Genomic DNA, 23,898 nt, shown 5'->3' with positions numbered 1-23,898 from the left:
AAAGATATACAATTCATTAAGCAGTTGTGCTGGCAGCAGAATGAGCTTTCAGGGACCTCAGAGATAAATCAGTCCAGTCTCTTATATTTCAAGGACACTGAATTAAGAAGGAATAATTGACTTGTCATAGCTAGCGGAAGCAACAAGACTAGCCCATTAGACTTCGTAAGTTCAATTCAATATTATCTCATTAAAACACATCTTTTCCCAGAGTGCCACACAGCCTTTTCTCCACCCACTGCCTTCAGCTTTTCTTTGCTTCATGTACCCAGGTTATTGGGCGTCTCTTTTACAAAGGAAATATATATGCAACCCTAAACCATATGTCTCTTCTATTTTTTTTCCCCAAGACAGCAGGAAGGCATGGGTGTTGGAGAGTGTTTTTCATATATTCCACTTACAGAAATTCAAAATACAGCCTTACCAGCCTGTGTGTGTGTGATGTTCCCTCTCAATTATGCTTCTGTAGGACATCAGGAGCAACTTACAGGTTACCATGCTCCTCAATCGTCCTCAAAGATCAGTATCAGAGCTGATCATGGTAGTGTTAATGATTCTATACATATTGGGTATTTATAGTTATTTTGCCCCCTTGAGTCTACAATCAGGTTCTCTTGTCATCAGTCAGCAATCATCATGGCAACACAGCTGTTAATTTCCATACATGGTTCTCTCTTATGCTCCTTACCCTCTCACCAAGCCAATCTACAACCTTCCATCTTCAGAGGCTTCCAAAGTAAAACATTCTACCTATTATGTCTTCTCCATCATCCTTCAAAAGCAGATGGGACTGACTTTTTCCACAGGAAACGTAGCATTGTTCCTCTGCATCCTCCCTGCTTACTTCCTCTAATTCTGCAGGTGTGGTTTGTGCCTCTTTCCCCTTTCTGGTGTTGCTGTCTCTCCAAGATAGCAGTGACTCTCCATTGATGGACAGCTATTTTGGGGATCCTTTACTTTTCTCCTGAGAATATGTGGCACTAATGATCATGTTAACCCCACTGCTTTCTAACTTTGAGTTTCATATGGAAAATAAAAGGTGCTCATGAAGGAAAAAAAAAATTAAGAATAAATATTTACCAAGAAGCTGAAAAGAAAAAAAGGTCTTATTTTCATGCATTACAGTTAAAAATGATCCTCAAACTTAAATATGTACTCCAGTGTCATAGTTTTTCCCTATTATCCAGCATTATCGCAATTCTGGTGTCACCACTCTCCACCCCAGGGTTTAAACTTCTCCCAGCCTTTTTGACACTCACTTTAAAACCAGAGGGCCTTATACCATACTAAAAACACAGCACTGGTAGCAGAGGCTGAATCTTCTCTGTTTGGGCTTTATTTGCTTGTTTAATTTCATTTATGGTTTTCATATATACAATTTATTTTAAAAACATTTTTTTCTCTAGTTGGATTTTGTTGACAAGGATTTCCAGTGCCTTAGTTTTGTTGCATTGTTTGGGCTTGAACACCTGATTTTTGTGTCAATAAGTTCTCCTTTACCCCAACTTGTAAAATAGAATCAGCTAATGGGTTTTCAAAATTTTTAAACAATGAAAATATTCTTAATAACAAGTTTTAGTCTACAATATTGAAATTTTACTGAGCTTCTTGTTTCATTTTGAATTTAATTATTTGATAAGATAATATAATCAGTATAATGCATAATTATTTGGAATTTGCTGAAACATTTGGACTTTATATCATTAGATGAGACAAAATCGTAAATGATTCATTTTCTTTGTATATTGCTAGGCTTCTTACCATGAAATATTTTCTTTTCTCCATTATAATAAAACTTTTTGCCCTAAATTTCAGTTTATTTGATATAAATATTGCTATACAAGCTTTCTTTTGGTTTATATGTTCCAATATATGTTTTTCTCCTTTATTTTGAGATAAATAGTTCTTGTAAGTAACATATTACTGGCTGTCTTTGTTATTAGTTTTTTTGTTTACTTACCTTCTTCTTTTTTTAATTATCACTTTCCTGTTTCTCTTAAATTGATACAGTTTTGGTTTCTGTTTTTTCCTAATCTAATTTGAAAGTTACTTATTTGGTTTCTATTATTTAAGGAGTTTTCCACAATTGTTATCAAACATTCTATTAATATACTTTTTTCTAGCAACATCTAAGGTTAATCAGTTATCTATCAAAGACAGAGAAATCAGTTATGCTTTCTTCTCTGACCCCCATCACCTGGTTGGAAGCATTGGAATTTGAATTCCAGATTGTTATAGAGAAAAAAGTACATATGTTTACCTTTAATGTCTAATCTAGACACCAATGTGTTATTTTCTTTACTCACAATTACTTATTGCCTATCATGACTTCCTTTTGTATTCATTATTCTTATACATGTGGAGTATCTTTAACCAAAAGAACCAAAATACAAAATGTTTCAGAACAGAAACTTTTTCAGTGCTTACTTAACACTCAAAGAAATGCTCATCAGAATGTTTTGATATTTTACATTCTCAAATTGGGGATGCTTGACTGGTAAGTATGTACAAATATTCCAAAATCTATAAAAATACACAATCTGAAACACTTATGTTCCCAAGTATTTTGGATAAGGAATACTCAACCTCTGGTATATCTTTAATCATGCACTAGAAATATTTTTGCTAGTGCTTTTTTTAAGTTCTTGTCTGCCCATAAATATCATTATTTATCTCTCATATTCAAGTTACAATTTAGTTGCATATAGCATTCTTATTTTACCTTTATTTTGTGACACAGTCACACGTTCCAGGGATTAAGTTGTGGATTTGGGACATTATTCCCCCGATACCTGTGAGTCCTTGCTTGCCCCATGTTTCTTGGGTTCTCATTTGTGCTTTCAATCTTCCTATACCTTTCAGATGCTGTGGTACTTTGGATTTCCAGGAATAGGATGCTGTGGCAAAGTTGAAAAGTTTGAACGGTGAGTAACACCTGTGAAATTAAAAGGGAGTGGCAGGATTGGGTGGGTGAGGGAGCTGTCAGCATACTATTTTTAACCTGGCAGTCCCTGACAGCCTGTCAGGAATCTGTCAAGGTCACCCATGAAAGAATCCCCAGCTTCCCACTCTCTTGCTCAGTCACTGGCTAGAGGCTGCCCTGAGAATAGCATGATCTTGACTCAAAAGCTGGGATGGATGCTTATGACGCTACTAGCTGAAGGCTATCAGCTAAGCACAGTCCAGCAGCTGGACAGTGAGTTTTTTTCTTGAAGGGGATCTGGGAGTGCATCTCATGTTACAGAAATTCATTCTGAGAGATTTTTACTCTTCTCAATCACCAGTTTCTCCTTGACTCTGTCCGTTCTGTTATTCAGTCTATCTCTTCTGTGGTTCCTGTTATTCTTTTCGTTATATAACCGTGTCAATTTCATTACTAAGATCTCCTGCTGCTTCTTTTATACAACCTCTTAATTTTGTTTCATAGAAGCTCCGCTTACCTATTTTGTTGATAACGTTAATTATGCTTATTCTAAATTTCTTGTCTGCATTTTCTATCAGCATTTTCCCCTCTTTGTTCTCTCCCTTTCATTGTGCTAGTTCTCACATACCTGTAATTCTTGTCCATAGCTTATGTTTATAGTTGACCTTAACTTCAAGACCGTCAGCTAACTTTTTAAAGGGTGGAAGCTTCTACCGAAGTCTTTCCCTCTCGGTTTTAGTAGGATTAAGGAATGGGTGGAATGTAGCAGGAAGAGAAGGATTTTTCCCACTGATCTCTCCGGATTTCTGGCCACTTGGGTTCTGCCTTGTCTCCTACCTGGAAATGGTCCCTCTATTTACAACTGTGTTACTAACAGCTTAAAGTGGGGATGGCTCACATAGCCTGGCCACTTCTCAGCCCCATCAATACCCTTCTGCCCCTTGTGTACTCAGCATTACCATCCAGTGGTAGGAAATGCCCATGGTATTGCCTCCAGGCCCTTCACTGCTGTTACCCATAGTTTCAAGTCTCTGGAGCTACTCCTTCCTTTAATTAAATGCCACCTTGTCTTGGCCTCTCTTACACTCCTCCTATTCTCTATCGTGAACGCGTTGCTCTACTTACTCAAAACCACATTTTTGACATTTCAGATCTTAGATGCAGATCACAGAGACAATAGCATGAACTCCAAATGCCATGTTGACTAGAAGACCCAGCTTAACACAATTTTATTTTTTCCCCCAATAAGAACATGGAGCTGCTCTCCCTGAAGTGAAAGGTGGGACCCGGAGTCCTAAACCCCAGAGGTTCCTTTGCATCTCTCCTCTGATTGCATGGAACACGGTGTTTTAAATCATTGGATTGGATGACTTCCAGGGTCACTTTTACTCATACATTTTATGATTCCAGGGTCCAAGAATGATGGTATTATATGTAAGAACTCTGAAGCCTCAAAGAGAAGAGCAATGAGAATTCTTCTTTCTTTCCTATTGTTCATAAACAGGGTATTAAAATGACCACTAAAGAGTAGAAACCTAGCTCTGATATTATACAAAGACAGAACACCCTACCCTCACTTCCCTTTTAATATCGCAAGTCTCTTCCTTCCTTCGTCTGTTAGAGAACATTTCTCCATTTTTCCATGTTCAATATTTATTCCATTTTTATTTAATTATCAATTATCTACATTGCAATTATTGCCACCAAGTTGAGGGGAACATGTAGAGAAGCAGGTTGTGAATATCAGCAGTATGCTTGGTCCAGGTGGGGAAAACAGCTTTAGAAATGACTGGCCACTTGTGAGAAACTTGGCAGTGTTTCTTTCCCATTTTGACAAAAAGTATAAAGTCAAGTCTTCTTTCACTTTTATTTTTGGTAACTTTAACACAGTTTTGTTTTGAAAGTTGAGTTCAAGGAAAGGCCTCAAAAATACCAATTAAGTGCCTCTGTTAAAAGCCACGCATAGGAAAAAAAAAAAAAAGTCTCTATAGTATTTGAGGGGAAAAAAATGAAAAAGAGAATCACAAAATTTCTAGGAGAAAAAACTCTGGGCGCCATTAACCTTCTCCACACAACATGGAATTATATGAAGACAGGTTTCTTCTAGACATTCATGGAAACTCAGAGCATATGCACACAGAAAGAAGCTTAGCCAAAGCAGTACTCTATAAGGGGGGTGATTATCTTATTCTGTGCACTCTGGGAACCTATATGTTGGTTATAATAATTAAGTAGGATTTGCTCCAGTGAGATATCAGCCTATGAAAATATTTCCCAATGTGTGCTTTATAGAACAGGTATCTTACAAGATATGCTATAAAAAAGACCCTGTGATCAAACAAATTTGGGGAATACACCATATTCTCTGCTCTTGTGGGAGATTTCCTATGCATATTGTCATGTCAGGTAGTTTAATTATATAAACCCAGCATTTCTCAAAACAGTTTCCCATAGTACCCTCTTTGTTCTGGTTCCTTGACACCTTATTGCTAAGGGCAGGTGGTATATCATGGCCGGTAAGAGCAAAGCCATAGAAAATGAAGAACCTGATTTCAAATCCTGGTTCTTCTATTTAACAAGTGAATCTCTTTTGGATTCACTTCCCTTGTCTATAAAAGAGAGACAATAATCATGATCTTGTGGGATTGTTGTGTTCACAGGCAATAATATATCTAAAGAACACAGCTCTGTACCAGCCATGTGCAAAGGCTCAGAAATAGTAGCTAAAATAATATGTAGTGATTTTCGAGGTTAGATTGATAATAATAATAAAAACCCAAAAACAACAAAAACACCTGGAAGCCTAGAGAGTTATAAATATTAATACATGGATAATTTTGTTCTTCCTTCCATTGATCCTAGAAAAATGTTAGAAGGAGAATAGAGACCTGGAAAAAGCTTTGCTATAGAGAGACAGATTTTTAAGTACTTCTTAAAGTTAGTTTTTATTATTGCCCCTTCAGTGGAGCCCTTTCTACACCAGCGTCCTTTCCACCCATGTCCATGTGACAGGATATTTCCTGTTTCCTTTCTGCCTTTTTTTTTTTTTTTTTTTTTTTTTTTTTTGAGATGGAGTCTGGATCTGTCGCCCAGGCTGGAGTGCGGTGACATGATCTCGGCTCACTACAACCTCTGCCTCCTAAGTTCAAGTGATTCTCCTGCCTCAGCTTCCCAAGTAGCTGGGTCTACAGGTGCCCACCACCATGCCCAGTTAATTTTTGTATTTGTAATAGAGTTGGGGTTTCGCCATGTTGGCCAGGCAGGGTTTAAACTCTTGACCTCCAGTGATTCACCTGCCTTGACCTCCCAAAGTGCTGGGATAAGAGGTGTGAGCCACCATGTCCAGGCTTCTGCCATTTACTTTTACACCTACCCTAACACGGGAGTTGCTTTCTATGACCTTTGTGTCCCTCTTGTCCCACTGTCTCTTTCTCAGTGATGAACTCTTAATGTCCTCACACATAGCCACCGCTCTGTGTAGCTGAAGAGGCCCCAGAGAAGCCTGAGGAGAGACACATTTTTGCCATACCCTGAACCTTGGGTGAAATTTGAAGTGAGAGTTTTCAGCAGCCATGTTTTCACATAACAGCTGACCCTAGCAGGGGATGGTAGATTTGAATTTTGCTGTTAGTTTCTTTATTGCTAGATTAGGGAAAAAAATAAAACAAAACAAAGAAACAAAACATTCAAATGCATTTGACAGGTGGTCTTATAACTCCAGCCTGGGTGCTCAGGATTGCAGTGTTAAACTTGGTTAATTATGATTCAGAATTCAAGGAAAGGAATGTCGTGGAGTATAGAGATAGAGTCCATGAGCTTTGATGTTAAAAACTGTGATCTTTGGGAGGCAGAGGCAGGCAGATCACAAGGTCAGGACTTTGAGACCAGCCTGGACAATATAGTGAAACCCCGTTTCTACTAAAAATACAAAAATTAGCTGGGTGTGGTGGTGTGCACCTGTAATCCCAGCTACTCAGGAGGCTGAGGCAGGAGAATTGCTTGAACTCCGGAGATGAAGGTTGCAATCAGCCGGGATCACGCCACTGCACTCCAGCCTGAGCGACAGAGCAAGACGCTATCTCAAACAAACAAACAAACAAAAAAACTGAGATCTGCTTATGTGTGGATAAAATAGCTTCTACAGGCCTCACTTTTCTTATCTGTAACTTTTAAAAATAAAACGGTTTCTAAATCTTAAGATTTCTGTTAAGTTTAAATGAAATAATGCAGAGTATTTGGAGTATTTGCTATTCTGTCAGTTTAGAAGGCTGTTAGCTTTCAGGAAAATCTGTAGGTTGATAGACTTAGCAGTTTTTGTGTGAGTTAGATTTCTATCCTAAACTGGGAATTTTGCTGTCCATTGCATTTGTCCATCCACGTATTAATGCATCCTCTGTCCCTAAAAGAAGTTACATACCAGGCCATAAACAAGATGTTATGTTCCAAAGTCTGAAATGTTAGACTAGAAGATCAAATCTTTTCTGATATTTGACAGATTTTACCATCTCAGAGTCAATTAACAGGTGATCATTTGTTTCTGCAGAAAAGTTACAGAAGATTTCTAACATCAAAGAATTTGAAGGCCGTTCTGCTAAATGAATGATTTAGAGCAACCATATAGGGATGTATTCAGGAAGTGGTGCTTGTTCTAATCTAGTTCTCCTCGGCCCAGTCTAGTTTCAAGTACAGGGGAGAAAAAGAAACAGCAGAATAGGGCTTGGCCCATAGTTTTCAAATAAGGGACCCAAGGCCCTACTCAACCCATTCCCTCCTTGGTTGTATCTAAAGAGCTATTTCATTGCTTGTATTTTTTATCAGATGACTATTTTAATTTTGATTTTTATCTACCGGATATATTTCAATGTATTTTAGTCATTTCTTATGGTTTTAATGCATGTTTGTGTCTTTGTTTTTTTCTAAAAAAAAAAAAATACTGATTTTGTAGTTGATATCATATGGTTCCATTAATTGAAATGGTAGAAGATCTTTATCAGCTGTTTCTTACATCTGTTCCCTCTTACTTGTGGTGGATCATTTTATTTTATGTTTTGTGCTTTGGGGTAGTAAGCTCATCTTCCTGTGCAGCCTGAGGTGAGGGTATATCTCTCCAGAGAGTAACTGTGTTGGAATTTTCCAGGTGCCCAAAGGGGACCACAGACCTGGGATCATTTGTATGTTAATAGAAAAGCTTGTGGCTTCACAAACCATAAAGGAAATTTAAATTCAAACCTGACTCCCAAAAGTGAAACAGGATTATGATTTTAATTTCACAGATTCTTGGAGGATTTTTTTCCAACCAGAGACTAGAGATAGTTGGACATGTTTTCTTGAATTCATTTTATGATGAGAGCTGGTTTTATAAACTCCCTTCCTTCCATGAGAAAGTACCGCTTTAATGGATTTTACAACCAATTCTCAGGTAGACTGCTGGTGAGCCCAAGGTCATGTCTTCTGTTTCTGAACATGTGTTAAACACCCTAGTCCCTAGTTTAAGGGCCACCCTTACCCCAGTGGCAGTATTAGCTCATGCACTTCTACTCTCATTTATAGTTCTATTTTGACTCATAGCACTAGCGGATTTCTCTTTTGTTATGACTGGCTGGGCTATGCCTGTAAAAATTTGCACCATTTTGTTGACAATGTCTAAGTGTTTATTGCAGGAGGGTGCTATGGTCTAAATGTTTGCATTCTCCTAAAGTTTATATGTTGAAATCCTGTATTAGTCAGGGTTCTCTAGAGGGACCAAACTAATAGAATAAATATGTATATAAAGGGGAATTTATTCAGTATTAACTCACACAATCACCATGCCCCACAATATGTCGGCAGTGGGCTGAGAAGCAAGGAGAGCCAGTCTGAGTACCAAAACTGAAGAATCTGGAGTTCGATGTTCAAGGACAGGAAGCTTACAGCATGGGAGAAAGATGTAGGCTGGGAGGCTAGGCCAGTCTCTCTTTTCACATTTTTCTACCTGCTTATATTCTAGCTGAGCTGGCAGCTGATTAGACTGTGCCCACCCAGATTAATGGTAGGTCTGCCTTTCCCAGCCCACTTACTCAAATGTTCATCTCCTTTAGCAACACCCTCATAGACATACCCACTATCAACACTTTGTATCCTTCAATCCAATCAAGTTGACACTCAGTATTAACCATCACAAAATCCTAATCCCCAAAGTGATTATATATGGAGGAGGGAAATTTGGGAGGTGATTGCGTTTTGAATGTGGAGCCCTCATGAATGAATTTAGTGCCTTTATAAAAAAGACCCGAGAGAGCTCCCTCATTCCTTCTACCATGTGAAGACACAGGAAGGCACCATCAATGAACCAAAGAGTAGGCCCTCACCAGATACCAAATACATTGGCACCTTGATCTTGGACTTCCAGTCTCCAGAACTACCAGAAATAAATATCTATTGTTTTTAAGCCACCCAGTCTATGGTATTTTGTTATGGCAGCTTGAATGGACTAAGACAAAGGGTCTTGAGTTTCTGTTGAGAACCATGTTGTCCTAACTCTGAGTCAAGTAGTGTTGTTTCAATCTAAGGTCCTTCAGTGGATTCTGGGGACTTAGCAGTGCTAAAGAGGCATCTGATATGCCAGCTCTCAGACCTTCCCCTGCTCTCAGCTGAGCTACTTTGCTTTTGTCTATTTTATATATTAAACTTCTGAATAAGAATTGGATACGCCTAATGGTTTAGTCTTTCAAAATAAAGTTTTAAACTTATGCATTTAACATTATAATAGAAAACATCAAGATGTGGTGTAGCAAACACAAATCTCATTGTCCAATGACCTGAGCACTTAACAAATTCCAAACTGCCATAATCATTTTACAGATAAACCTCCACTCTCTTTGGGTTTCTGTATCTCCCAACTTGAGATACAATTGTGACAATCACACTTCAGGAGGGAGTAAACCACTCCAGGAAGAAGTTGAGTAAGACTGGAGGCCTGTTAACACTGTGAACTAGGGAAAGTTTCTTCATTAATGCTGGTGAAACTAGGCCTCATAAAACTTAGAAACTAGGCCTCATATAGAAAAAATTAACACCAGGTGGCTCTGGATAGGGTCCCACCCTGCCTCGATAGGGACCCACCCTGATAGGGTCCCACCCTGCCAATTCCGGGAAACAACCTCATGGGGTCCCACCCTGCCAATTCCGGGGGTCCCACCCTGCCTCGAAGTTCCCGGAATCAACAACTCCAGGAAAAAAACTTCATAAGGTCCTGCTCTAACCAATTAGCATAAGACACCTTGCTCAGGCCATAGCTAGACCCAATCATTTTGCGCCTTAAGCTTTGTTTGAATTTCGCGCCATAAGCTGTGTTTGAACTTGTGTTTGCCTATATAAACAGCCTGTAACAAGCAGTCGGGGTCCCAGGGCCAACTTAGAGCTTGGGACCCTAGCGCCCTAGTAATAAATAACTCTCTGCTGTGAATCTCGTGTCGGTGATCCTTCGTGGCGACCCCTGCCCAGGAGGGAATCGACAGTTCGGTTCCAACATTTGGTGCATTGGCCGGGAAGTGGGGTCGTCCGAGGACCCCCGACCCATCCGGCAGAGACCCATCTGGCCCGGGCCACGGACTGCTGACTGAACGGACCTACCAGGTACTTTCGTTTTCTTCTGTCTGTCTTGCCGGCTAACTCTGAACTCTGGGGAGTACTCCTTCTGAATTAAGTGGGGAAGGGGGACAGACGTGTCCGGCACCTTCCCACTTACGCCCCAGGGGACGCCCTGGCGGTAGTCTGGGAGAAGGCTGACGACTCAGCCAGCCTCCTCAAATCTGTAGGCAGGTCGCCCCTGCCGTCTGAATATTTTGTGATCTTGTGGCGCCACTCTCTGGCCGCGCGGCTTCTCCTTACTTGTCTGGTCTTTATTTTTGTTACTTTCGTTTTGTCCTTGTTATACGTGGACGAAATGGGACAGACGTTGACGACTCCTTTGTCTCTAACCCTGACTCACTTCCCTGACGTCTGAGCTCGAGCCCACCACCTCTCTGTAGAAGTCCGTAAGGGACGATGGAAAACAGTCTGCTCGTCCGAATGGCCAACCCTCCATGGGGAGTGGCCCCGGGACGGAACATTTAACCTCTCAATTATCTTGCAGGTTAAAGCAAAAGTGATGGATCCTGGGCCACTCGGACACCAGGACCAGGTGGCCTACATAATTATTTGGGAGGATCTGGTCTGAAATCCTCCCTCTTGGGTGAAACCCTTCCTCCATTCCCCTTCCCCATCCCAATCTACCCTCCTTGCCTTAGAAGCCCCAAAGAATCGGAATCCGGACCCGCCTAAGACAGTCCTCCCAGATGAACCCCAGAGGGATCTCCTCCTTCTTGACCCCCTGCCTCCTCCACCTCAGAACCCCCTTCTGGGACCTCCACCTTACGCTTCACCCTTGCCCCCTGTCTTGTCCCCAGCTCTTTCCTCTACCGCCTCGGCCCCTACCCTTTCTCCAACTTCTCCCTCAGCCCCTACCCTTTCTCCAACTTCTCCCTCGGCCCCTCCCTCCACCCCGTCTCCTTCTCCAGCCCCGCCCAAGCTCACCCCTCGGACGCCGCCGCCAACACCTCCACGTCTCCGCTTGCGGCGGACTGAGGACCCAGATGGCCCTTCCACTTGGCAATCCTCCCTTTTTCCCCTCCGTACTGTCAATCGCACGGTCCAGTACTGGCCCTTCTCTGCCTCTGACCTCTACAACTGGAAAACCCATAACCCTTCCTTTTCCCAAGACCCCCAGGCCCTAACCTCGTTGATAGAATCCATTCTCCTCACTCACCAGCCCACTTGGGATGATTGCCAGCAACTCTTGCAGGTCCTCCTAACCACTGAAGAAAGGCAGCGAGTCCTCCTGGAAGCCCGGAAAAATGTGCCAGGACCAGGAGGCCTCCCAACCCAACTTCCCAATGAAATAGATGAGGGATTTCCCCTCACCCGCCCAGACTGGGACTATGAAACGGCACCAGGTAGGGAGAGTCTCCGAATCTATCGCCAGGCTCTGTTGGCGGGTCTCAAAGGGGCAGGAAAGCGCCCCACAAATTTGGCCAAGGTAAGGACCATAACTCAGGAAAGGGACGAAAGTCCGGCAGCCTTCATGGAAAGGCTTCTGGAAGGGTTCCGAATCTATACCCCATTCGATCCAGAGGCCCTAGAACATAAGGCTACTGTAGCTATGGCATTCATAGACCAAGCTGCATTAGATATCAAAGGAAAACTCCAAAGGCTAGATGGAATCCAAACCTATGGATTACAGGAATTGGTTAGGGAGGCAGAAAAAGTGTATAATAAGAGAGAAACCCCTGAGGAAAAGGAAGCCAGGTTAGCGAAGGAACAGATGGAGCGAGAGGATCGTAGGGACCAAGTGAGGGATAAGCATTTAACAAAAATCCTGGCGGCAGTTGTGAGAGAGAAAGGACCAGGGAGAGAGGGAGAGAAGCGGAGGCGGCCAACAGTGGAAAAAGACCAGTGTGCCTACTGCAAAGAACGGGGACATTGGATCAAAGATTGCCCCAAGCGTCCTAAAGACCAAAAGAAACCTGCCGCTGTCCTCACCCTAGGTGAAGATAGCGAATAGGGGTGTCAAGGCTCTGGAGCCCCCCCCGAGCCCCGGCTAACTCTCTCTGTAGGGGGGCATCCCACCACCTTCTTGGTGGACACAGGGGCCCAACATTCAGTTTTGACAAAGGCAGACGGGCCCCTGTCTTCCCGCACATCCTGGGTCCAGGGGGCAACAGGGGGAAAATTGCACAAGTGGACTAACCACCGGACAGTTAATCTTGGACAAGGAATGGTGACACATTCCTTCTTGGTGGTACCTGAATGCCCCTACCCCCTCCTAGGGCGAGATCTTCTGACCAAGCTCGGAGCCCAAATCCACTTCTCCGAGACTGGGGCCCAAGTATTAGATCGGGACGGTCAGCCCATCCAAATTTTAATTGTGTCTCTGCAAGATGAGCATCGGCTTTTCGACGCTCCAGTCATCACTAGCCTCCCCGATGTTTGGTTGCAAGACTTTCCCCAAGCTTGGGTGGAAACGGGAGGACTCGGGCTAGCTAAGTATCAAGCCCCAATCATAATTGATTTAAAGCCCACGGCGGTGCCCGTGTCTATCAAGCAATATCCCATGAGCCGAGAGGCTCATATAGGAATTCGGCAGCACATTAACAAATTTCTAGAACTCGGAGTGTTGCGACCTTGTCGCTTGCCCTGGAACACTCCTCTTCTGCCAGTAAAAAAGCCTGGTACTCAGGATTACAGGCCTGTCCAAGACTTGAGAGAAATTAACAAAAGAACCATGGACATCCATCCCACGGTCCCCAATCCTTACAACTTACTCAGCACCTTAAAACCAGGCTATAGGCCGGGCGCGGTGGCTCAAGCCTGTAATCCCAGCACTTTGGGAGGCCGAGGCGGGCGGATCACAAGGTCAGGAGATCGAGACCACAGTGAAACCCCGTCTCTACTAAAAATACAAAAAATTAGCCGGGCGCGGTGGCGGGCGCCTGTAGTCCTAGCTACTCAGGAGGCTGAGGCAGGAGAATGGTGTGAACCCAGGAGGCGGAGCTTGCAGTGAGCCGAGATTGCACCACTGCACTCCAGCCTGGGCAACAGCGTGAGACTCCGTCTCAAAAAAAATAAAAAACCAGGCTATAACTTGTATACAGTATTAGATTTAAAAGATGCTTTCTTCTGTTTACCTCTGGCCCCCCAAAGCCAAGAACTCTTTTCCTTTGAGTGGAAAGATCCTGAGAAAGGAATTTCGGGCCAATTGACCTGGACCTGGCTTCCCCAAGGATTCAAGAACTCTCCCACTCTCTTCGATGAGGCTCTTCATCGAGACCTGACCGACTTCCGGACCCAAAATCCAGAAGTGACTCTACTCCAGTATGTGGATGACCTGCTCTTGGCTGCTCCTACAAAGGAAATCTGTATACAAGGTACCAGGCATCTACTCCAGGCACTAGGTGAAAAAGGATACCGGGCATCCGCCAAGAAGGCACAGCTCTGTCAGACCAAGGTAACATATCTGGGGTATATCCTGAGTGAAGGGAAAAGGTGGCTCACCCCTGGGCGCATAGAGACAGTGGCTCGCCTTCCACCACCACGAAATCCCAGGGAGGTACGTGAATTCTTGGGAACTGCTGGGTTCTGTCGCTTGTGGATACCCGGTTTTGCTGAACTGGCCGCCCCCCTTTATGCACTCACCAAGGAGAGCACCCCTTTCACCTGGCAGATAGAGCATCAATTGACTTTTGAGGCACTAAAACAAGCACTCTTGTCTGCCCCGGCCCTTGGATTACCGGACACCTCAAAGCCCTTTACCCTCTTCCTGGACGAGAGGCAAGGGATTGCCAAAGGGGTCTTGACCCAAAAATTAGGGCCTTGGAAAAGACCGGTAGCATACCTGTCTAAAAAGCTGGACCCTGTGGCGGCCGGCTGGCCCCCGTGTCTTCGTATCATGGCAGCCACCGCTATGCTGGTCAAGGACTCTGCTAAGTTAACCCTTGGGCAGCCACTGACTGTTATTACCCCACATGCTCTAGAGGCCATAGTGTGGCAGCCCCCGGACCGGTGGATAACCAACGCACGCCTAAGCCACTACCAGGCCCTCCTACTGGACACGGACCGCGTCCAGTTTGGCCCTCCGGTCACCCTAAACCCTGCTACGCTGCTGCCGGTACCAGAAGACCAACCAAGCCCACACGATTGTCGGCAAGTACTGGCTGAGACCCATGGAACACGGGAAGACCTTAAAGACCAAGAACTCCCAGACGCGGATCACACCTGGTACACAGACGGCAGCAGTTACCTTGACTCAGGTACCCGGAGGGCAGGAGCGGCGGTAGTAGATGGCCACAACACCATTTGGGCACAATCACTACCTCCTGGCACGTCTGCACAGAAGGCTGAGTTAATAGCACTAACCAAGGCCCTAGAGCTGTCCAAGGGAAAGAAAGCTAACATTTATACTGATAGCCGGTATGCCTTTGCAACGGCTCATACTCATGGAAGTATCTATGAAAGAAGAGGTCTCCTAACCTCAGAAAGAAAGGAAATCAAGAACAAAGTTGAAATAATTGCCTTATTAAAAGCCCTTTTTCTTACTCAAGAAGTGGCTATAATTCACTGCCCCGGGCATCAGAAAGGACAGGATCCAGGTGCAGTAGGAAACAGACAGGCTGACCAAGTGGCCAGGCAAGCCGCCATGGCGGAAGTACTGACCCTAGCCACAGAACCTGACGAAACCAGCCACATAACTATTGAACATACTTATACCCCAGAAGACCAGGAAGAAGCAAAAGCCATAGGGACTATAAAAAACAAAGACACTAAAAACTGGGAAAAAGGAGGAAAAATAGTCCTTCCCCAAAAGGAGGCCCTGGCAATGATCCAGCAAATGCATGCCTGGACACACTTGAGTAATCGAAAGCTAAAATTACTGATTGAAAAAACTGACTTTCTAATCCCAAAGGCAAGTACCCTCGTAGAACAAGTGACATCTGCCTGTAAGGTCTGTCAGCAGGTAAACGCTGGGGCCACCCGAGTGCCAGAAGGGAAACGAACTCGTGGTAACCGCCCAGGAGTCTATTGGGAAATAGACTTCACTGAAGTAAAACCTCACTATGCTGGATATAAGTACTTACTGGTGTTTGTAGATACCTTTTCAGGATGGGTAGAAGCCTACCCCACCCGGCAAGAAACGGCACACATAGTAGCCAAGAAAATTTTGGAAGAAATCTTTCCTAGATTCGGACCCAAGGTAATTGGGTCAGATAACGGGCCGGCCTTCGTTTCTCAGGTAAGTCAGGGGCTCGCCAGGATATTGGGGATTAATTGGAAATTACATTGTGCCTATAGACCCCAGAGCTCAGGACAGGTAGAAAGAATGAATAGAACAATAAAAGAGACCCTTACTAAATTGACCTTAGAGACTGGTTTAAAAGATTGGAGACGCCTCCTATCCTTAGCTCTGTTAAGGGCCAGAAATACGCCTAACCGTTTTGGGCTCACTCCATATGAAATCCTCTACGGAGGACCTCCCCCTTTGTCAACCTTGCTTAATTCCTTCTCCCCCTCCGATCCTAAGACTGATCTACAGGCCCGGCTAAAAGGACTCCAAGCAGTACAGGCCCAAATCTGGGCCCCCTTGGCAGAACTGTACCAACCAGGACATCCACAGACCAGTCACCCCTTCCAGGTGGGAGACTCTGTCTACGTTAGACGGCATCGCACTCAAGGACTAGAGCCTCGGTGGAAAGGACCCTACATTGTTCTCCTGACCACGCCCACAGCCATAAAGGTTGACGGAATCTCCACTTGGATCCACGCATCCCACGCCAAGGCTGCTCCAGAGACGCCCGGACCAACACCACCTAAGACATGGAGACTTCGACGCTCCGAGGACCCGCTCAAGATAAGACTCTCTCATATCTAGCCCCTTGCTTATTACTAGCCCTCCTTCCCTGCGTCGCTGGCAGTAATAACCCCCACCGGCCATATAACCTGACCTGGCAGGTAATCGATTTTAGTACTCATGAGGTCTTAGATAAAACCTCAAAAATTGCTCCTATGGGGACTTGGTTCCCTGACCTCTATTTCAACCTAGACAAAATAGCAAAGATAGATGACATGGAAGGGGGAGAATGGAGAAAACAGGCTAGAAGGGTGTCCGTAAGCCAGAACGGGTTCTATGCCTGTCCTGGATTCAGGACAGGAGAAATGAGAAAAACTTGTGGAGAAATAGATGCCCTGTTTTGCGCTAGTTGGTCCTGTATAACTACTAATGATGGAGAATGGAAATGGGCCACGAAACCCTGGTACATAACCATGTCCTTTGTCCAGCATTGCACCAGAACCCGATATTCAAAAACTTGCAATCTGGTCCACATCAAGTTTGAAGATGCAGCAAAATCTGATAACTGTTGGATATCCGGGTTAATATGGGGCCTATATTTATACCAAAAGCCACTGTATGGAATCCCTATCCAAATCAAATTAATAGTCAACCCTATCACAGCCCCTGTTGCAGTAGGACCAAACCAAGTTTTATCAGAAACAAGGAAGCCCCTGGTTCCTGCACCAAGAGAGCCCCAACCAAGAGCTCCTAAAAGCACTTCCCCGCCTTTAATCTCCACCTCCTCTAAATACACACCCTCAGCCCAAAACGTCACCCGCAGGCCCCTTGACCTGGGAATAGGTGACAGGCTCCTAAATCTCATAAAGGGCTCCTATTTCACTTTAAACCAGACAAAGCCAGAATTTACCTCCTCTTGCTGGCTATGTCTGGCAACAGGCCCCCCTTACTATGAAGGCATTGCCTCCACTAATAATTTCACTAATTCCGCCAATCCTACTGGATGCGCATGGGAACAACAAAGAAAACTAACCCTGGCTGAAGTTTCTGGGTCAGGAACCTGCATAGGCCAAGTGCCCCCTAGTCATCAGCATCTTTGTAATGTAACCTTGACAGTACCCAGCTCCAATCACTATTTGGTCCCCTCCGAGACGGACTGGTGGGCTTGCAACACTGGGCTCACCCCCTGTGTATCCACAGCCGTTTTTAGCAGTGGCACCCACTATTGCGTGTTGGTACAAGTTGTTCCCCGAGTATACTATCACTCTGGAGACTCCTTTGATCTCCGGTATGAGCAAAAAACTCATACTAGACCAAAGAGAGAACCTATCTCCCTCACCCTCGCCGTCATGTTAGGAATTGGGGTAGCGGCTGGAGTTGGGACCGGGACAGCAGCCCTAGTGCATGGTAACCATCATCTGCAACAACTTAGAGTAGCCATAGATGAAGACCTTAGAGCCATAGAACAATCTATCACAAAACTTGAAGAGTCCTTGACTTCTCTGTCTGAAGTTGTATTACAAAACCGACGAGGACTAGAAATTGTCTTTCTGAAAGAGGGCGGGCTCTGTGCAGCCCTGAAAGAGCAATGTTGTTTTTATGCAGATCATTCAGGAGTAGTTAAAGATTCTATGGCAAAACTAAGAGAAAGATTAGACAAGAGAAAAAAAGAGAGAGAATCTCAGCAAAATTGGTTTGAAAATTGGTACAACCAATCCCCTTGGCTTAGCACCCTAATCTCCACCATCTTAGGACCCCTCATCCTGCTCACGCTCATCCTGACTTTCGGGCCATGCATACTCAACCGCTTACTCACCCTTATTAGAAATAGATTAAACATAGTACATGCTATGGTTCTGACCCAACAATACCAGACCCTCAGGACTGAAGAAGAGGCTTAAGATTGAGCCTCTGACACAAAAAGAGGAGGGAATGAAACTAGGCCTCATAAAACTTAGAAACTAGGCCTCATATAGAAAAAATTAACACCAGGTGGCTCTGGATAGGGTCCCACCCTGCCTCGATAGGGACCCACCCTGATAGGGTCCCACCCTGCCAATTCCGGGAAACAACCTCATGGGGTCCCACCCTGCCAATTCCGGGGGTCCCACCCTGCCTCGAAGTTCCCGGAATCAACAACTCCAGGAAAAAAACTTCATAAGGTCCTGCTCTAACCAATTAGCATAAGACACCTTGCTCAGGCCATAGCTAGACCCAATCATTTTGCGCCTTAAGCTTTGTTTGAATTTCACGCCATAAGCTGTGTTTGAACTTGTGTTTGCCTATATAAACAGCCTGTAACAAGCAGTCGGGGTCCCAGGGCCAACTTAGAGCTTGGGACCCTAGCGCCCTAGTAATAAATAACTCTCTGCTGTGAATCTCGTGTCAGTGGTCCTTCGCGGCGACTCCTGCCCAGGAGGGAATCGACAGTTCGGTTCCAACACTGGCAGTAGTGGGGGCCTTATATCTGGAAAGAGTCAATAATGCATTACACTACTTAAGCTGTAGAAAGAGTTCATCGACTATATCTTTTTAAAGGCTCTCTTCAAGGGACTTAACCTAGGGAGGCAAGAACTCCTTCAGTCCCAAATAGGCTAAATAAGGTAGAATATTGGCTGTGGGGACCCTGTCCTAGAAAAAGCATAGGAAGGGGAACAGAACAAACACAGGGAGTTGAAGAAATTGTGTAAAATAAAAGAAGGTAAAAGTAGAAAGTGGGAGTATATGGCTACAGAAGAGGGGACAAAAATAGACACTAATATGGACATCATCTTTGGACATCAAATGTGAGATGCTATTAATACAAACATATTAGAGTCTAAGACGTGGTAGTATCAGAAGAAAAAAACAGCCTGACGCAACTAACCTCCAGGAATAAATACTTATCATGTCTGACAAAGCCTGATTAACCCCAGCCCTGCCTACCTGCAGTCAAACTTTCCTTACTAGAATGTATATTCCATGAAGGCAAAAATAGTTGGTTCTCCATGTCTAGGATAGTTCTTGACACTCAATAAATATTTCTTGGGGGAATAAATAAAAAGATAAAAAACAGAAAAACAGATTTTTAAGAAAGTTAAATACAATTAGTCTTGTAATAAAGTACTTTACAGAGTCAACTGTCGATTACCCAAAGATCACCAGAAAAGTCTATTGATCAAGAAAAGCTCAGTTTATTAGATTTACTGCAGGAAAGGAGATAGTCTTAGTAGTGTTTCAAAATAGAAATATATACGGTTTTGGGGTCAGGGGTTACTGAATTAAAGGAGAGTCTTACAAGATAGAAACTATTTGGGATTGAGCAGAGATTATGCCATGATAGCTTTGGATTGATGGTCACAGTGCGGAGGGTCTTGAAGTAATTCTGGATGAGTCAGGTGTTATTCATGATAAATAAGCTGTTTAGTTAGTTCCCATTCTTATCTTCCAGGAGCAGGTATTTCCTAGAGCAAGCAGCTAAATTATTTTTATTTATTCTCAGCATTGCTTAGCAAAGAAAGAGCTAGAATACATCATCCTAGAGTTGTTTAGCTCAGAGAAAGAGAAGTATGCCTGTTTCCAGTGTCGTCAAACACAGGGACAGAGAATTATTTTGGTTTGCATTCTTAGTCCACCTTTTAGTTGTACTGTAGCCTGAGCTTAGGAGTAGATTAAAATTGTCTTGAGATGTGATCAATCCAGATCTTCAGTGCTGTTTGATTGTTGTGTCATCTTATAGAGTGTCTGGTGATAGTCTTTTTGATATTGAAACGTATCAGATTATCTTTTTTTTTCCTTACTGGAAGTTTATTTGTCCTCTCATTTGATGGGACAGTGGCTTCATGTGAGCACAGTGACACAATTGTGAAGACAAAGATTATAGTTAGATGGTGCAGTCCACTTTTAAACCAGGAACAATGATGCCTGAATTAAACCAAGAGAACAGATCTCATCCCCATTTGAAAGAGCCCACAAAACTACATGTGGGGGATTTTGATAAATAATCTAATTTTAGCTTATTTGCTCCTCCAAATCCCACCTCCAATATATGACTATAAATACTCCAAAATCTTTTCTTTACATTGCCCGATTATTCATATTTAGATTCAATCCTGTAAGCCTTGAGGACTGTCCCTACAAGAAATACCCAGGGGAAGAAGTTAGAGAAAAAGGAAATTTGTCTTTTGAGAACCTACTATGTGCTGCCATAGCAACCCTGTTAGTTCTGACAATAAAAATTGAGGCATAGAAAAGGGAAATAATTTTCTAGAAATGGGGAAGGTAATAAATATTGAATAATGGATATTAATCTGAGTCCCTCCAACTCCAGAGACTGTGTACGTCCCACTGTACCGTAAAATTTCCTTTGGAGGAATAACACCACAAGCCATTATCAGTTAACTCCATATTTTTTTCCAATAATATAGTTATATCACTCTTGCTTGATATTTAAACAGTTTATCTTTTGAACGATAAATGGGGGCTTGGATTTTTCTTGGAAGCAATGGGAACCCACAAGAGGGGCTGAGACGGCATTCACAGGATCAGTTTTGCTCTTATTGTAGCCACAAGTGGGATGATAGCAAACAAAACTAGAGTCAAAGAGATCTCTAATTATGCCCATAGAGGGTTAAAAACAAACTTTTTCTCCTTAGAGAGAAGGGTATCAACATAGATTCATTGTCAGATGGGATGAGCCGTTGTTTCCCAACTTTAAGAAAGATGCATAATTTAGGCCAAGATAATCACCAGTGATGCATACAGCAGAGATTAATTTGAAAATTTAATATCAGAAGATTGGAGGACTTGCTTATGAAGCCACAGCTTCTAAATTATAGTGAGGCATTGGCTGGTAACAAGTGCTCAGGAGCCTCAATGTGCAGAAGAATATTAAAAGATACCACATGTCCTCTAATTAAAATCACGGCAAAATGGAGTAATGATTGCAGATATAATATTAGCAAAGGGTAGGGGGACGATTAGAAAGCAGTGCCAGGAAGGCAACAGGGGCTGGAAACCATGGCCTCCATGGGGAGAGGCCTTTTCCAAATTGCAGCCAAATCCCTGGAAATTAGTAAGAGCTAGAGGGAAAGCAAATGCGAGTTGCTGGCATTATAGGAAATAAAAATATTGCTCTATCACACATGATTTGGACAAAGGTTTGATCTGTTTGTTCAGTGCAAAGTGACAATTGGGAATAATTAAAAATGGAGCCTGAGTTTGCAAGGGACTCACACACAATAATAGCAATCAGGATGGTCACATGGACCTGATGCTTTAGGAATGTTTGGCTGGTTGATGTAATGTCTTTTGTTGTTTTTGTTTGTTTGTTTTGTGATTTTTTGTTTAGTTTTATAAGGGGAGGTTAGTGGGAAAAAGCCAGTAAAATGGGAAAAGTTTCCATTCATTCTTAAAAAGACAGTATTGCGGCAAGTCAAGAGGACTGGCAGACTTTGTACATTTATATCTATCCTTTTATGAAGCTGGAATAAAAAGGTGTGTTATTAGAATGTGCCCAGAATTTTAGAGGCATGGGTTTGTAAGGCAGGGGAATGTATTTGGGCTGGCTGATGTCAGAGAATGAGGCGCGAGGCTTAGTCCTTCTTTTATTTATTTTTTTTTGGAGGGGGGTGTTGTGTGTTTTTTGTTTGTTTTGATTGTTTCTCTACAAATTCATGAAACCTGATTGGAATTAGAATGAACAACAATGGCTAACGAGATAACATGAAGGCCTTTGAGAATAATCATTCCTCTCTTCATCAACCCACCCCTATTTAATCCTCCTAACTGAATGCTACTCTTTTACAGTTTGTACTTATCAGGGCCTAGCCAAAGAATGCCGTGAAGCCCAGAACAAGACCATACTTTGTGAGCAGGCTATATTGCCATTTGATGCTCACTGCAGATATTAACAATCCATTACAGCATGCTTTTCTACTGACTCCAAATAAATCCTCAGAATCCTTTTCAACAGAGGATCCCAGAAATCACTATCAGTATTCACATGTGGAATGCAAGATGCCAGTCTCTGCTAGGGAAATTCTGGAAGTTTGGGAGATTTCTGAAAACTTCACATCAACAGGAAAGGAAGACGGAGAGTAAGGTGTAGGGAAAAGAGCCCCACATTAGCTGTCAGAAGTCTGGAGCTTCTATTTCCTCTTCGGTTTACTATCCTTGTAATTTTGGACAAGTAATAGAACTTCTTTGATTGTTAATTGCTTCACCTATAAAACTGAAGTTAATACGTACTAGTAATAGTTCTGAAAGTAATACAACAAAATGCAGTAATTCAGTAATATATCATGAGTCATGTGATGATAGGAGAGAGAGCTGTTGTTAGTATTAAACTGAAAATCACTAATTCTCAGTTGCTTGTCTCTTTTCTCAGTTGCAGCAGAGCAGCTGGCAGAAGCACCTTTAGCCAAACTTCTATTACTTTGCCTTAAACCACATTCCCTATTTCAGTTATCCTCAAACTTGAATGGCCAAAAGAATCACCTGGGGGCACTTGTTAAAACACAGATTGCTGGCCCGGTGGGTGGCTCACACCTGTAATCCCAGCACTTTGCAGGGGAGGGGGTGTCACCTGAGGTTGGGAGCTCAAGACCAGCCTGACTAACATGAAGAAACCCTGTCTCTACTAAAATTACAAAATTAGCTGGACATAGTGGCGCATGCCTGTAATCCCAGCTACTCCGAAGGCTGAGGCAGGAGAATCGCTTGAACCTGAGAGGCGGAGGTTGAGGTGAGCTGAGATCAAGCCAGTGCACTCCAGCCTGGGTGACACCAGCAAAACAAAACTCCGTCTCAAAAACAAACAAACAAACAAACAAACAAACAAACAAACACAAATTGCTGCCCCCGCCCCCACCCCTCAGAATTCTGATCCAGTAGAAATGAGGTGGAGCCCAAGAATTTGCAGTACTAACAAATTCCCCCGCAATGCTTATAGTTGCACTTTCAGGGACAATACTCTAGGAACCTCTGCATCACCTATATTCTACATTACAAGGTTGAGATCATTTTCCATATCTTTTAGGAAGCGTCTGCAATAAACCCAACCCCAGTTCTCATTTCTCAGAACTACTATACCACCTACAGTTTTCTTCCATTCCTGTGAGGCTTAGCAGGCTTATGTTTTTTAGGAATCTTTTCATTTGTATTTGTCTTGCCTTCCCAGAGAGACTGGGAAGTTCCTTGAGGCTTCAGCTTTATGAATTTTTGTAGCTTTGTCTCTCACTAGTGACACTGATCCAAGCACTCATTTAAAGTACTTCTCTCAACACATCTCCTGGATGATTCTGAAGACCCCCTAGGCTGTTGCCTAAAGAGTGCAGAGCACAGCCCGCCACCCCCATCCTTTTTTAACCCCTGTCACTCCTGTCACCACACAGCTGCCAAGTCCTCAAGAAGTTATTCTTCCACTGGACATAGCTGCCCTTTGTTGGTGACCCTTCTGCTGCTATCACTCTGCTCTCAGTAGCACTGGTCCCGCAACTCCCAGTCTCCTTTACCTTGAGATCCCCAAATTAGGTCTGACCCTTTAAAAAATTTTCTTTAGTAGCAGATAGGAGGCTATTCTGATGTAAATGATTTATCTAAAGGGATAAAATATATACAAATAAGTAATTGCAAA

General features: G+C 43.2%; 1 long non-coding RNA gene across 9 annotated transcripts in view; it reads right to left on the bottom strand.

Moving 5' to 3' along the window:
- Positions 1-23,898, bottom strand: part of LOC139358205 (uncharacterized) — a 128,437-nt gene that overhangs the window by 30,841 nt on the left and 73,698 nt on the right. For 2 of the 9 annotated variants that reach the window (XR_011612810.1, XR_011612811.1), the window contains exon 6: positions 2,793-2,935. The exons of the other annotated variants lie outside the window; for them this stretch is intronic. This is a non-coding gene — a long non-coding RNA (uncharacterized lncRNA). The remainder of the gene's footprint in view (positions 1-2,792; positions 2,936-23,898) is intronic. 9 annotated transcript variants of the gene reach the window in all.

The sequence above is a fragment of the Macaca nemestrina genome, chromosome 14 (assembly GCF_043159975.1).
Source record: "Macaca nemestrina isolate mMacNem1 chromosome 14, mMacNem.hap1, whole genome shotgun sequence".
In the NCBI taxonomy this organism is placed as follows: domain Eukaryota; kingdom Metazoa; phylum Chordata; class Mammalia; order Primates; family Cercopithecidae; genus Macaca; species Macaca nemestrina.
Note: the sequence above shows the minus strand (reverse complement) of the source record. Positions and strands in the feature narration are given on the sequence as shown.